Below are 14,113 nucleotides of genomic sequence, written 5' to 3' on the forward strand. Positions count from 1 at the left end.
TAGGTGAGCACACTGAGGCCAAAAGAGGGCAGGAGACCTGCTCAGGGTTGTAACATCTTGCAAATGACAGAGCTGGGGCCAGGACTCGGCGCAGTCTCTTGCACATGCCTTTAATTGTCACATAGAGAGTATATGGAGCTGTTTCTAATCATGTTGCTGTCCACCTCCCCCAACTCTCCAGTTCCAGTGATGCTCCGGGGCTTGGCTCCAGTTAGCTCCTTGGCTGCAGGCTGCTTCCTCAGGCCTTAGACTGTCAAACTTGTTTCCCTCCAAGTTCCAGCTCCTGGCACTATTAACTGAGGTGTCACTCTGCCAGCCTCAGCACCCTGAACCCTGAAAAAACAGGTGAGTCCAGTTTCCAGGCAAAACCGGTGAGGCTCCCTAGCAACTTGGTTCCTGACCCCCTCCCCCCAGTGTGGTGAAAACACTTTAATGTTGGAGACGATGCTTCTCCAGACACCACACAGCTCTCATCCCTATGGGTCCTCAGGGTTCTGCGCGTAAGCTTCAGGCCAGAGCTGCCCCACAACAGACTCTCTGGCCATCATCTTACAGCTGAAGTCTGCGTCTTCTTCATCTAGCCAAGCTCCACTTTGACTCCATGCAGCTTAGTAATTCGGTAGGCAGTCATTCCCACTGGTGTCTGCTCCTCGACTCATCCCTGAAGCCTAACCTGTGACTCTAAAATGTCCATGTCAGTGTCCCTCATTGCGTCCCCAAGCCCATCTTCCCTCACCGCCACCCCAGCCCACCCCCTGTTCGTCATGGTACATCCCACCACCTCCTGGATGCCCCTAGCCTCTAAGCCTGCCAGCGCCATCTGCCTGAGCACACTGGGAGTCCTGTGCCTCTGAGATGCTGAGCTCTGTTAAGCTGCCCAAACCCCCAGCACCAGCTGGACCAGCACGCTCAGTTCCTCACCCACCCCCTTCCCGGCCTAAATTAAGATCTCCAGAGAACAGCCAGCTGCCGAGCAGAAGGAAGCAGATGAAAAGAAAGTCTTTGGTAGGCACAAAATGAGTCACTCTGTCCGCCTCCAGGCCAGGTCTCTCAAGAGCTCAGATGAGGGGCAAAGATAACCCCATAGGCTCATGTCTGGGGTCAGAGAGTAAGTCCCAGTGAGCCTGGAAATGGGCTGAGATACGCACCATCACCCCACAAGAGTGAAGGGCAGAAGCCCCCTATGCCCAACACAGATCAACAGGTACACAGTGTCTACTCTGCCAGTAACGGGACATTGCTCAACCCATAGAAAGCAAGGCAACTCTGACACATGTTATAGTGAATGGCCCTGGAGAGGGTTGTGCAAAAGGAAGGGGGGAGGGAAGGAGGGAGGAAGAGGGAGGGGGAGGAGGGAGGGAAGGGGAGGAGCAGGGAGAGAGGAGGAGGGAGGGAGGGGAGGAGGGAGGGGAAGGAACACTACTTGATTCCATTCATCTGCAGTCCCAAAGTAGTCAGTTTACAGACAGCTGTTGCTAGGGGTGGAGAAAGGGGGTTGGTGGGGGAGCTACTGCTTGATGGGTGTGAAGATCCAGTTTTATGAAGTGAAAAAATGTAGATTGGTGGTCTAGCAGCGTGAAGACGCTTAGCACTGCAGCCCTGTATATCTTAAACGGCTTAGCCGGTGAAGTTTATGTTATCATGATATAAAAATCCTAAACCATAATCAGAACGGAGAGAGGGCTGCTTTGCAAACAGCAGCACAGGTCTACAAGCTCAGAGTCAGACAGAGGAGGCACTGTGCTGGAGGCCATGAAGGAAGGCTCTGCACATTTCCTGGGGCAGCTAAAATGTGACCCCCCCCACCCCAGCACCAGCCCAAGTTGTCTGAACCCCTTCCTTGGTGCCCTCGTCCTTGTTATAGTCAAATTAAAGGATTTTTTTTTACTCTGGCCATGCCCTTGAGCTGCCTGGCCAACTGTGGAGCATCCTAGGAAGTGGTCGGATTCTTCGTGGACCCTCATTGTCTGGTGTCTAGAACACCCTCAGTCCTAACCTCCATTGGCCATCCTGAATTTTGGTCAGATCCAGGCTTCTGGGACTCAGATATTGGGACAGCCTCACTTCCTGTTTCCTAAGAGGTGTGTTTGTTCTACTCCAGGGGGAGGACTATTAGCCAGCCCCCCATCTTGTGCCCCTCAGCCCACCAGCCCCCGCCTACCTCCTCCCTCATCCCCTAGGTCCACACAGTCATTGGGAACCAGAACTGTGTGACAAATGACTGAGGAGGTCCTGGGGATGCCATCTCATTCTGCAGCCATTATTGTGCCTGACCTAAACCCAAATACCCAGGCCCCAGTCTCCAGGGTGACACCTGAAGGCCCTGGTCTCCTGGCAACCAGGAACAATGGCCCCTGGGAAAAGCACACAGAGTTTGGGAAAGGGCAGCCTTTTCTCTGTGCCCCTGGGTAGGATGGGGGCTTTCCACCATGCAGGCAGGGTCTAGAGTAGAATGCAAGCCACTGAGGCACAGGGGCCCAGCCACCTCCTTGTCATTGCCACATCGTAGCCAAAAGTCAAAGAAATCCCTCCACGTGGGGCTTAGTCACCCGTCTCTTTACTGAATGAAGGTCATCCTGACCTGACTCACAGCCTCTCTCATCCCTAACAGACTTCCCTCCACCTAGGCTCAGGTCAGCACCTTCTCCCCCAGCGCCAATTCAAGGAATACACTCTTCCAGTGGCCTCTGTGGTCACCTTTGGCCACTGTACTGCTCTCTGGGCAGGCCCCTCAGTTTGGCGATGTGGTTCTAGAGAAGAGGAGGGGGACACAGGTTTCTGCCACTCTCGCATAGTCAGTGATGTTGTCACAGCAAGCTGGGGACAAGTCATCCCTCTGGCATCTGCACGCTCCCACCTCTGAATGGGGATAGCAGCCTGTCCAAACCTGCCAGGAAGGTTAGTGGAAACCATGTGCACCCCGGGCTTCAGTGTGCAGAGCATCATTCTGCATTGGAGTAACACTTCTATCCTTGGCAAAGCCAAGACCAGACCAAGGAGGTTCCCGAGCTGACTGAGCCTCTCATCATACCTCTTCACGCTGTGGAGGCCACGAAGGATGAACTTCATGGGTGTGAGTCCCAGCTCCCAGGTTCCCATAAAGGACCCCTGCATAGGGCTCAGCAGAGGTAACAGAACACTAACATGCTGTGAACTTTGCTATTGGTAGGATGACCCCTGCCTTCCTGCGTGTGGAATCCAGTGGCTATTTGATTGGTGCTGGGATTCACCCCAGGGTCTCAAACACACTTAGCACACTTACTCCATCTCTGAGCCTCACCTATACCCTTGGCTTCTGCTGTTTTTTTTGTTTTGTTTTGTTTTGTTTTTTTTTTATTAACTTGAGTATTTCTTATATACATTTCGAGTGTTATTCCCTTTCCCGGTTTCCGGGCAAACATCCCCCTCCCCCCTCCCCTTCCTTATGGGTGTTCCCCTCCCAACCCTCCCCCCGGCTTCTGCTGTTTTAAATCCACCCAAGTCCTGCTTATCTTTTTTTTTTTTTTAAAAAAAATACACAAGAAAATTTCTAAAACACTCATTCACTGAATTTTGGAGCAATAGTTGTTTTCTTTAGCCTGAAACTCTGTATTTACCCCCCATCACCCACTAGGGAGGAAGGAAAGAAAGGTTGTGGCTGGTATTCTGAAGATGAGGTGCTGGGTCACTGGAGACTCTCAAGGTCAAGGTCATAGAATGTTTCCCTGCTGAGTGGGGTACAGGAGCCGAGGCTGAAAGGACAGATGGTACCCAGTCCAAAGGAACAAACCTAATTTAAAGTCATACACAGAGACAATGGCCTAGCACAAAGACCGCAGCCAGAAGATGCCAGTGAGCCAAGGGTGCTGCAAAAGAGGGGACAAAGCCAGCTGCCACCAACCTGACTTAGCAGTAAGCAGAGGGGTGCTCTGAGAGGGGTGGCCCTCAAGAAGTCCCCTACCCTGGGTGCAGTCCTCCCAGCACTCGCTAAGCTCAGCTTCGGTACTGTCTGGGAAGAAGTGCATGTGTGTTCCCCCTGCTCCTGCTGACAGGGTGCAGCCCTGCATGAGTGGCCACCTGAGGTTCAAATAAAACTCTCCCACTTCAGTAGCTTCTGACCCAAATTTTCTATCAGCTCAGGAGACAGAGATCCTCTCTTCAGCACTAATCCTCAAGATGTGGGTGAGACGGCTGTAGAAATAACTGTAAGTCTTGTTACGAATGAAGTGTGAGCTCCGGGGATGTAGGGGAGGGGCAGAGCCCTTACTTAGCATGTGCAAGGCATTGGGTTCAATCCCCAGCACTGAAGAAAAGCAGGAGAGAAGAGGGGGAAGATAGAGGAAGAGGAAGGTCATACCTGGGAGAGACACGGAGTGAGAGCAAGAGAGAATGAATGAGTGAACGAACAAGTGTATGAATGAATGAATGAATGCTGAGGCACTCTGCCTGCACTGGAGGGCTTGGAGTTCTGCACATGCATCCAGGAGCCATTATAGCTGCTGACTGACTTCACTTAGAAGAAGACAGGACAGATGGGTGGGATCCAGGAGTGTCTGGGCACAACTCCTGAGTTCAAGAAAGTATTGAGGTAATGGGTAAGTTGGGACTGGAGTGGAGTTAGCCTGGAACTCACTATACAGCCTAGGCTCTATGGTGAACGTATAATAATCCTATTTCTGGTCACCTAATGCTGAGATTACAAGTGTGAGTCACCATATCACGCTCAATTCAATATGCTCTGTCCTTACTTTAAAGATTTCTATGGTTGGATTAAAGTCTTGGCGAAATGTATACCTGGCATTGTTATCCGGTCACAGGCCATGGGACCCAGGAGAGAGCCTCCTACGATTCTTCTGCTGAGTGGACGCACTTAGTAAACCAAATCCTGGTGACTGACCACTACAGCCACAGATTAGCACCTCTCCAGCTTCATCAGAGAAGCCTCCATGAGTACTAGATGTTGATAAACCCAGAGACCCACAGCCTAACAAGGTGCAGAGAAAAGAGACCAGAGAAAAGAGACTTGAGAATGTTCAGCACCAAGTGGGACGCCTGCATCACGAGCTTCTGCCTTTCCAGGCTCGGGAATCAGGGAAGAGGGGGCAGAGAGCGAGAGTCAGAGGCGATGGAGTCACGGAAATGGGATCTTCAGATCAAAGAAAACTAAACAAAAGCTTTAGGCTTCTCTCTCTCTCTCTCTCTCTCTCTCTCTCTCTCTCTCTCTCTCTCGGTATGGGGTGTGTGTAACCCTTTAAATAAAAATAAGGACAAAGCATCCCTGCTGGGCTCTTTACCGAGCACACCATGATTTGGTCCCCACTGCAAGACTGCAAAATCAGAGAAATCTTTCCATCTATCAAGTCCCTAACTCCAGAGTTTGATGAGACACACTATGGAGCAGGTGGTGGGGCACAGGGGATGCTTCTCAACCTCTGTCCCCTCTGGGAAAGAGATGATGGTAACAATGGGGACTGGGTCGGAGCAGATTGAGCTGGGATGAGTCTTCCGTGTTAGCGTCAAAGTAGATAACTGCCAAGTGTTCCCCTCAACAAAGACTGATGCTGTGGGGTAGTGAGCCAGACAGCCCGGCACCCTTCCACTTGGACCTCAACCCAGTCACTCTGCAGTGAGCTCAAATGGAGAAAAAAAGGACCCTTTGCTGGCTTAGGTTCAGCCCTCTTGTCAGCACGAAAAGCACTTTTTCATTTTAATTTCTCTAAAAGTAATGCTCTCCAGGGCTGGGGTACAGCTCAGTTGGTAGAGTGCAGGCACCGAGCCCTGGATCCTCAGCACTGGATAAAAGCAGCTGCCTGGAGGCAAAGGCAGGAGGATCCAAAGTTCAAGGTCACCCTCGTCTGCATTGAAGAAGTGGACATCCTGCATCCTCGTCTGTGTGAAGCCAGCCTGGGCTGCAGAACACTGTCTCTGACTGATTCTGATGATGGTGGTGGTGGGATGGTGATGGTGGAGGAGGAGGAGGAGGAGGAGGAGGAGGAGGAGGAGGAGGAGGAGGAGGAGGAGGAGGAGGAGGAAGAGGAAGAGGAGGGGGGAGGAGGAGGAGAGGGGGGATAAGCATGGTGATGGTGATGAGCAGGAGGAGGGAAGAAGGGGGAGGAAGGGGAAGGAGGGGAGAGGAGAGAGAAGGGGAGAAGAGGTTAGTTTTAACAATGAAGAAAAACCAAGTCTTCCTGTTATCCCCAGTCAGGAACACAAGATACAAACAGGAACACTTTGGAAAGGGACATTTTGTACCTCATTTTCCTCTTACTGAGAACAATCTTTACACTTGCTAGCCAGACTGAATTCCTGCAGTCTTAGCCAGGCATTCGAGTTCCTTGGTTCTGTCTGGTTTTCTTTTTTTTTTAACTTGTAAATCATAAGAATGCTTTTGGAAAACTTTGCTCAGCACTAGTAACTGGATAACAGAAATTGAACTTCTCTATCTCTCTCCGTATGTATGTATGTATGTATGTATGTATGTATGTATGTATGTATGCATGCATGCATGTATGTATGTATATATGTATGTATGCATGTGTGTATATATGTATGCATGCATGTATGTATATATGTATGTATGCATGTGTGTATATATGTATGTGTGCATGTATGTATGTATGTATGTATCTTCCATATATAGATGGAAGAACTTGAACTAAACACCAGGAAACATATAAGCTTAGTATTTCCCAAATGGTCTTTTTGCACTCATCGTCTTAACGGAACTGGACTAGGATTATTAAACCCTTTATCCAGATGAGAAAGTTGAGTCTCTGGCTGGGAAGATAGCTCAGTGGGTAAAGTGATTGGGGAGCAAGCAAGCAAGTCTGGGTCCCCAGAACGCAGGTAAAAGCCAGGTACTTTACTAAGTGTGGTAGCATACCCTGTCATCCCAGCACTCCAACAGTGAGATGGGAGGCACAGAGGAGAGTTCTGGAAGCTTAAAGATCAGCGAGCCTGATAAGCCAAGAGGGGGAGAAGAGACTTCCAACAAGGTGAAAGGTTAAAAGTATGAATGGAAAAGGGGAGTAATATCAAGGATGCAGAAAGGAAAAAAGAAGAAAGAAGATTGGGGGTATATATGTATATGTGTTTGCACATGTTTGTGTAGATACACTGTACATACATACTTCTGTACATACACACCTACATACATATACACTTCTGTACATACACACGTACATACATATACACACGGTTGTATACATGCACATGTATATGCATGCATACACGCAAACACAGACATGTGTATGGAAAGGTCATAATGAAACCCCTTTCCTTTGTATCAGTAGGAAGTAAAGGTGGAAGGCAAGGACTCAGGTTTGAGATTACCCTCTGACCTCCATTCTTGAGCCATGGCTTACATGCCTACACACACACACACACACACACACACACACACACACACATACACACACACACCATACATATGCTCACACAAATCATACCCCCCTAACACATACACGCACACACACATACACACACACACACACACGCAGAGATCCATGCTCACACATCATACCTCCCCAACACACACATACCATACACATGCTCACACAAATCATACCCCCCTAACACACACACACACACACACACACACACATACACACAGATCCATGCTCACACATTATACCCCCTGCAATACACACACACACACATGCTCACACACATCATACCCCCTAACACACACACACACACACACACACACACACACACACACACACACAAAGACTTTCAAAAGCAAAGAAAACCAAGTTGGTGGTTTTGCCCCAGGTTAAGTAGAGGAACAGCCAGCTCTAAAGTGGAGTCTTACTTCCCATATCCCGTCTGTCCCTGGATTAAAGTCATTCCAGCAGTGCCAGAGAAGACAGCATTCAAACGGAAGAAGCTGCCTGTGGCTTCACCATGTAAATGGCTCACTCGTTCCTCTGGAAATACACTGCAGAGCCTCACAGTCGCTTCCACCAGCAATAGATGATGCCAATCTGCAAAGGACACACTGGCGGGAGCCCAGGGGACAGTCACTAAGGTCTGTGGTGAGTGTTCAAATGACCCACTGCCACCCCTGAGGGGAAAACCGAGGTTGTTTTCATGCTAAGGCCTGCTGGCTCTGAAAGATGCCATTAAAAACCATCAATAAACGTGTTCCAGCTCTTGCTTACACCGTTTACTGTAAGAACCTGCCCCAGAATGATTTCTTGTCCTTTGCTTCCTGTAAAGGAAGGTGTGACACGTAGGAAACTGGCTCCTGTTTTCCAGTCGCCTCTCAAGCAGTAAGATGTCCAGGTCCTCGGGTGCTGAATTCAATATGACCCAGTCAGGAGAAGATGGATGGCAGTGGGGGACGTTGGCACAGCTGTGAGGCCAATGTGTGTGCGTCTGTCCTTGTGAAATAACGGCCCTTCACGTCTACTCATTTTCCTTCATATTCCCCCACCACCACCCCAACCCCATTTCATGGGTACTGGGAGGCAAAAGGCTGGCTATAAACCAGTCATCAAACCCTCGCAGCTTAAACCACCCCCTTGGGAAATGAGAAACATCAAGAAGCTACGGCTAACTCCGCCTAAACCCAAGGCCTTGCCTAATTCCTCCTCATACCCGTGCCCGACAAATGACCGCACGCGGCAGGCTGGTACTACGTTAGCTGGGTGAGTGAATCCACCATCCATCCAGAGGCAGAGGTCTGGCCCCTACAAAGTGGGGTGGGCTACCTCTCAGCCCGCAGCAGGCTGGGGGTCGACTCAAGAATTCCCACCCCCACCGCCTTCCAGCTAAGATTAAGCAGAGAATTCCCATAGCCCAGGGATGTTCACCACGGGAAACTGGAAGTCCTCGGGGCTCTAAGGCCAGCTGCTACTTTGCAAACACCAACTGGGGGTCGCATTAAGGATTCACACCATGGTCCAGAGCCTTGGAGGAGGGGTCCACAGTGCCCCCATCAGTTATGTGGCGGGGGAGGGATCTGTCTCTTCTTTCTTAAACATTCCTAAGGGCTCTGAAGAAGACAGATAAATGAACAAAGACACATAAATAAAAAGTTTCTTCTTGTTGTTGTGTTTTTAAAGAGTATTATTAACTTGATCAAAAAAAGAAAAGACAGTTGGTGTGTAACCGACAGAACCCAAGCCTTCACTGACAAGCATGCTCACTGTTCTGGACTCCAGGACGCCTGGGGTTGTCTGGGGAACCCCACGGAAGCCATAAAAGTCCAAATACAAACTGTGAAATGGCTTCCTCCAAAAGCCCCCAGGCAATAAATACTGTCCCCCGCTTTGGGAGGCGACATGTTCAAAGGGTCTTTGTGGAAGTGGCACGCAGAGCTACTGGGCTTCTCTATCTTCAGGCTCCTATCGTAGGAGCACAGCGTGAGTCCCCATGGATACACACAGGGATGCCCCAGATTAGCACAGCCTTGCAGTGGTGAGGTGAGACTCCTTCCCACCCCGCATCTTTACCTTTGTACCTGGCATTTATCCCCCCCCCCCCCCCGCCTCTGCTAGCCCCCATTCCTTGAGCAAGGCAGAGCAGAGTGGATTCTCACCCTCAGGCCATCGCTCATCCTGGCCACATCCCCAGGAGTCACTACTTCTCTGGCTTTGGCCTTGGGGACGGTGACAGCGGTGCCTGTCTCCTTGCCAAGGGGGATGTCACAACACCAAAATTTATGCTCCAGTTTTCCTTGTACCAGCTTTTCCCAGGTTACCTCCCCGCCCATTACTACCCCATTAGTTGCCATGTGTCCCCCTAACTGTCGCCAGCCCACACTATCTCTTTGTTGGCCTTGCAGCACCCGGCCAGCCCCTCCCCAACCAGAGATGCAACTTAAACTTCTCAGTGTAAGATAGTCCCTCCTTACCTCCCATCCTCCCTCCTGCTGCAAGCCCGGGAGCCTTTTGCAAAGCAAACCCCATGCGGGGACCCTCTGCTCTGTTTGGACAGTGTAAGTGGGCCCCAGAGTTGCCTGAAGCCCCTGGTTCTGTAAGAACACCCTTCCTTATTGGTATTCCGTCAATAACTTTCTCTCCTAACCCCTTCCTGCTTGGCCTCTGAGGTCTGCTACAGAAGTGCTTTTGTTGGAAGATCCCAGGGAGCAGAAACCAGGCTCCTAAAAGCAAGGGTGTCAACTCCAAAAGGGGAATGAGTCAAGGTGCAGGGAGACAAGTGGGCGGGGCCAGGCAACTAAGCACTACTCCTGAGGAAGCCACACCTCCTGTCCAATTCTCAAACTGATTCATTGGTCTTGTGTCAGCTCTGACTCTCAAACGTGAGACAGAATCCAGGGTCTGGTAAATATTTTTGTTCAGCAGTTCGTTAGAGCCACCTTGCTGGAGAGCGGCTCCCAACTCAGAGTCTTGGGTCAGGGGAATTTCATGCTTGGCTCACCTGCCAGTTTCACAGCATGATCGGAGGGAGGCCATGCTCTGTTCCCAAATGCTCCCCTTGCTAAACGGCTGTGGTCGTGAACACCCCAAAGCTATCATGCCCGGGTTCCAGGTCTTCTGCATGCATCCTGACAGAAATGGACAAAGCTGATGCTTGTTCTCTTCTGGGGAAGAGGAAGGAGTGGGCAGCCCACCACCATGTCAGGGAGCACCCTCAGGGTTCAGGAAGCCTGTCCCATGCGCTTCCGAACAAAAAAATGCTTCCCCAAACCTCCTGCCCACTGTGCTCAGCTTCCGGAACAAGTCAGTTCCCCCATCCTCGGTTCCCCCATCCTCGGAAAAAACTCTTCACAAGGCTTTGAAATGGCTCACAGCTTCCTTCTCCTCACTCCAAACACCCCCAGGCCCGAGAGCATACCCCATGTGAAAGGCTCTCCAGGTGGCTCCCATGTTTGCCACCCTCCTCCAGGGCACAGACACACACGACAAAACACAGATCCGGGTGCCTGGCACTGTCCTCTGGGTGTGTTTGCTTCAGTTCCTTTAAGGGCTGACAAAATAGACTTCAAGGAAGCACTAGTCAGGAGAGAGAAAGAAAGTCATTTCACGCTGACTGGGGAATGATCCAAGGGGCATTACAGGGCCAAACACACACACGGCACAGGTGAATCCTGTTCCTAAAGCAAGCCTGTCACAAAGAAAGTCACAGATCAACCCTAACCCGGTCATCATGGGGGCAGCGCAGCAACGAAACAGAGACGCACCGCGCTAACGGCGTCCTATCAGATGAACTTAACAGATGGAATGCTTTGTGACGCATCCCAGCCCAGCGCTGCAGGATACACAGTCTCAGCAGCCCTGTGCTTTCTCTAAAGCAAATCCTGCATCAGGACATAAAACACAGGAAAAACGAAATCACTTCTTGCATTCTACTGACCATGAGATCAACAGCAAGCAAAACCAGAAGAAGAAAAAATAATCCACAAATTCACAGAGATCAAACAACACACCACTGAATGAAGAAATCTTAGAATTAAAAGAAAATGAAGACATAGCATACCAAAATCTGTGGGATACAACTGAAGCAGACTAAAGGGGAAGGAAGTTCATACCAAGAGCACCTACAACAAAAGACTGGAGTTTGGTGGATAAAGGTGCTTGCTGCCAAATCCTAATACCTGAGTTTATCCCAGGCCTGAGACCAGTGCCTAAAGTTGGCCCTCTGATCTCCACACACATGCAGTGGCATTCATGTGCTAACATACGTGCACATACATACACATATACACACGTGCACACACACACACATGTGCACATACATACGCACATAGACACACACATACACAGACACACAAACACACACACGTGCATATACATACACAAAATGAAAGTAAACTTTTAAATGTATTAAAACAAAAAAATTGGGGGTTGGGGATTTAGCTCAGTGGTAGAGCGCTTGCCTAGGAAGCGCAAGGCTCTGGGTTCAGTCCCCAGCTCCGAAAAAAAAAGAACAAAAAAAAAAAAAAAACAAAAAAAACAACAAAAAAAACAAAAAAATTGAAAATAAACAACTTAATAATGCCATGTACAAGCCAAGGAACATTAGACATAAATAATGAAATTGTTGAAGTAGAAACCAAAAAAAAATTACAAAGAATTGATGAAACCCTTAGGCAAATCGACCAAAAGAGAAATAGAGAACAAGAAGATTAATGAAATTGGAAATGAAAATAGAGACATTACAACAGACACCAAAAAATTCAAAACATCATAAGGACAAGCCTTAAAATTACATTCCATTAAAATCCAAAAGAAAATGACACTTTGCCAGTGTATAGGACCTGCCAACGCTAAACCAAGATGGGATTTTTAAAAAAAAATTTAGACAGGTCTATAACAAGCCAACCATATTGAAGCAGGAATTAAAAATCTCCCAACTAAAATGTCAATGGGGCCTGGGAGATGGCCCAGTAAATAGTGCTTGTTGCACTAAGAGGACCAGAGGATGCATGCAAAAGCCAGCCATGACAGCACATGTCTGCAAGCCCTGTTGCTGTAAGACAACAGGAAATGAAGTCACACAAGACACCCTGCCACAACAAAGTGAGAAGCATGGACTGATACCACGATTGTCCTCTCACATCTGCACAGACCAATAAAGGCATTTTTATTGTGTATGCACACTTGCACTCACAAGTATGAACACACACACACACACACACACACACACACACACACACCCTGCAATTTTGTAAGCAAAATAAAGTATTTAAATCTCAACTCAGAAAGTTTCGTTGAGGGATTGTATCAGGGCTTAAAAAAAAAAAAAATCAGCACCAATCCTTTTCAAATTTTTCCATAAAATAGACACTGAAAGAATGCTTCCAAACTCGTTTTCATAGCTAGTCATCACCTTGATACTCAAACTAAATAGATACACAAAAGATTATATAATAATTGCTTTAATAAATCTAGATGCGTAAATTCTCAATGGGATACTTGCACGCTGAACTCGTGATCATATTTTGTTTAAAAGACTTAAAAACAGAAGCGGAGCTGGGTAAGAAGGATGCAGAACTAGCAGGAGTGGGCCGGGGCAAACAAGAATACGGGCAACGGGCTGGGAAGATGATCAAAATACATCATGTATTTTATGAAAACGTCATAATGAAACCCATCATTATGTATAATTGATGTATGCTAATAAAAACATTTCTAGAGCACAGGCAGATCTTAACCAGGGAAAGAAAGTGAATGGAGTTGACATCCTTGAAGAAAACCGTGGCTCCAGATCCATTAAACTGTGACAAGGCACCATGGGAAAACTGGCTCTCAGCCATCGTCATCTCACAAGAGTCATGAATACTAACAAGTTACAAATTGTCTCATTAAAATGTGAAGAAAAAGAAAATGCTAGACGTGGCATCCGTTACACCCCAGTGCTAGGGAAGATAAGCAGGAGGATCATGAGTTTGAGGCCAGCCTCTGCTACTCAAGGAGACCCTGTTTAAAAAAGGATAAGCTAAGGTGCGAGAGATGACTGCACTCGTAAGGAGACTAAAAGTACTCCCTGAGCTGCACAAATTTGAGAACCTAAGTTCAATTCCCAGAACCATACGGAAGGAGAAACTGACTCCTCAGTTGTCCCCGAACTCCACATGCATACCTCAGTATGGGGACCCACATCACACACACATACACACACACACACACACACACACACACACACACACACACACACACGCACACGCGCGCACACACACCATCACACCACCACCAAAATAATAATACATTTTTTTAAATAAAGGAAACATACAGCTCCTATCAAAGTCTGAGAGTTCTGCTAGGAAGCGGGCTGCTGTCACCTCGAAGCTTCTGGTGACTCTATCCTGACAGTGGCTGTCTTTTAGTAAGCCCTGGCACCAGATCCAATCTGACCCATGAAGCCCACTCTTGTATACTGGTGTGTGTGAGGGTCAGATCCAACTAGCCCACTCTGTCAGGGTTCTGGAAAAAATAGTACAAAAAAGCCAGGGCCTTGGGAGAGACTTGAGGGTGTCTTTTTACTGCCTTTTTCCCCCAACCTGCAACCCCCAAGACTACTTGTAAGAACAGGGGCACTCTGAGCCCCCTAGGACCAAGACTCGGCTCCTGCAGCTTCCTCATTAACACTGGGAATGAAGCCAGACAGGTCCTAGGTGGATGGACATCCAGGAGTCCCCGCCATGAGACAGACCATTGCATGCCAG

At 48.7% G+C, this 14,113-nt stretch overlaps 1 protein-coding gene and 1 long non-coding RNA gene across 3 annotated transcripts in view; one reads left to right on the forward strand and one right to left on the reverse strand.

Annotated features, from left to right (window-relative positions):
• Slit1 (slit guidance ligand 1) overlaps positions 1-14,113 on the reverse strand; it is a 148,560-nt gene that overhangs the window by 102,499 nt on the left and 31,948 nt on the right.
• LOC134485238 (uncharacterized) lies at positions 2,344-5,253 on the forward strand. Of its 2 annotated transcripts, XR_010063264.1 has the most exons (4): positions 2,358-3,128; positions 3,614-3,891; positions 4,115-4,184; positions 4,735-5,253. It is a non-coding gene; the product is annotated as an uncharacterized LOC134485238 (long non-coding RNA). The 2 variants fall into 2 exon arrangements; XR_010063265.1 differs by having other exon boundaries at positions 2,344-3,128; positions 3,614-4,184.

This window comes from Rattus norvegicus, chromosome 1, assembly GCF_036323735.1.
Source record: "Rattus norvegicus strain BN/NHsdMcwi chromosome 1, GRCr8, whole genome shotgun sequence".
In the NCBI taxonomy this organism is placed as follows: Eukaryota; Metazoa; Chordata; class Mammalia; order Rodentia; family Muridae; genus Rattus; species Rattus norvegicus.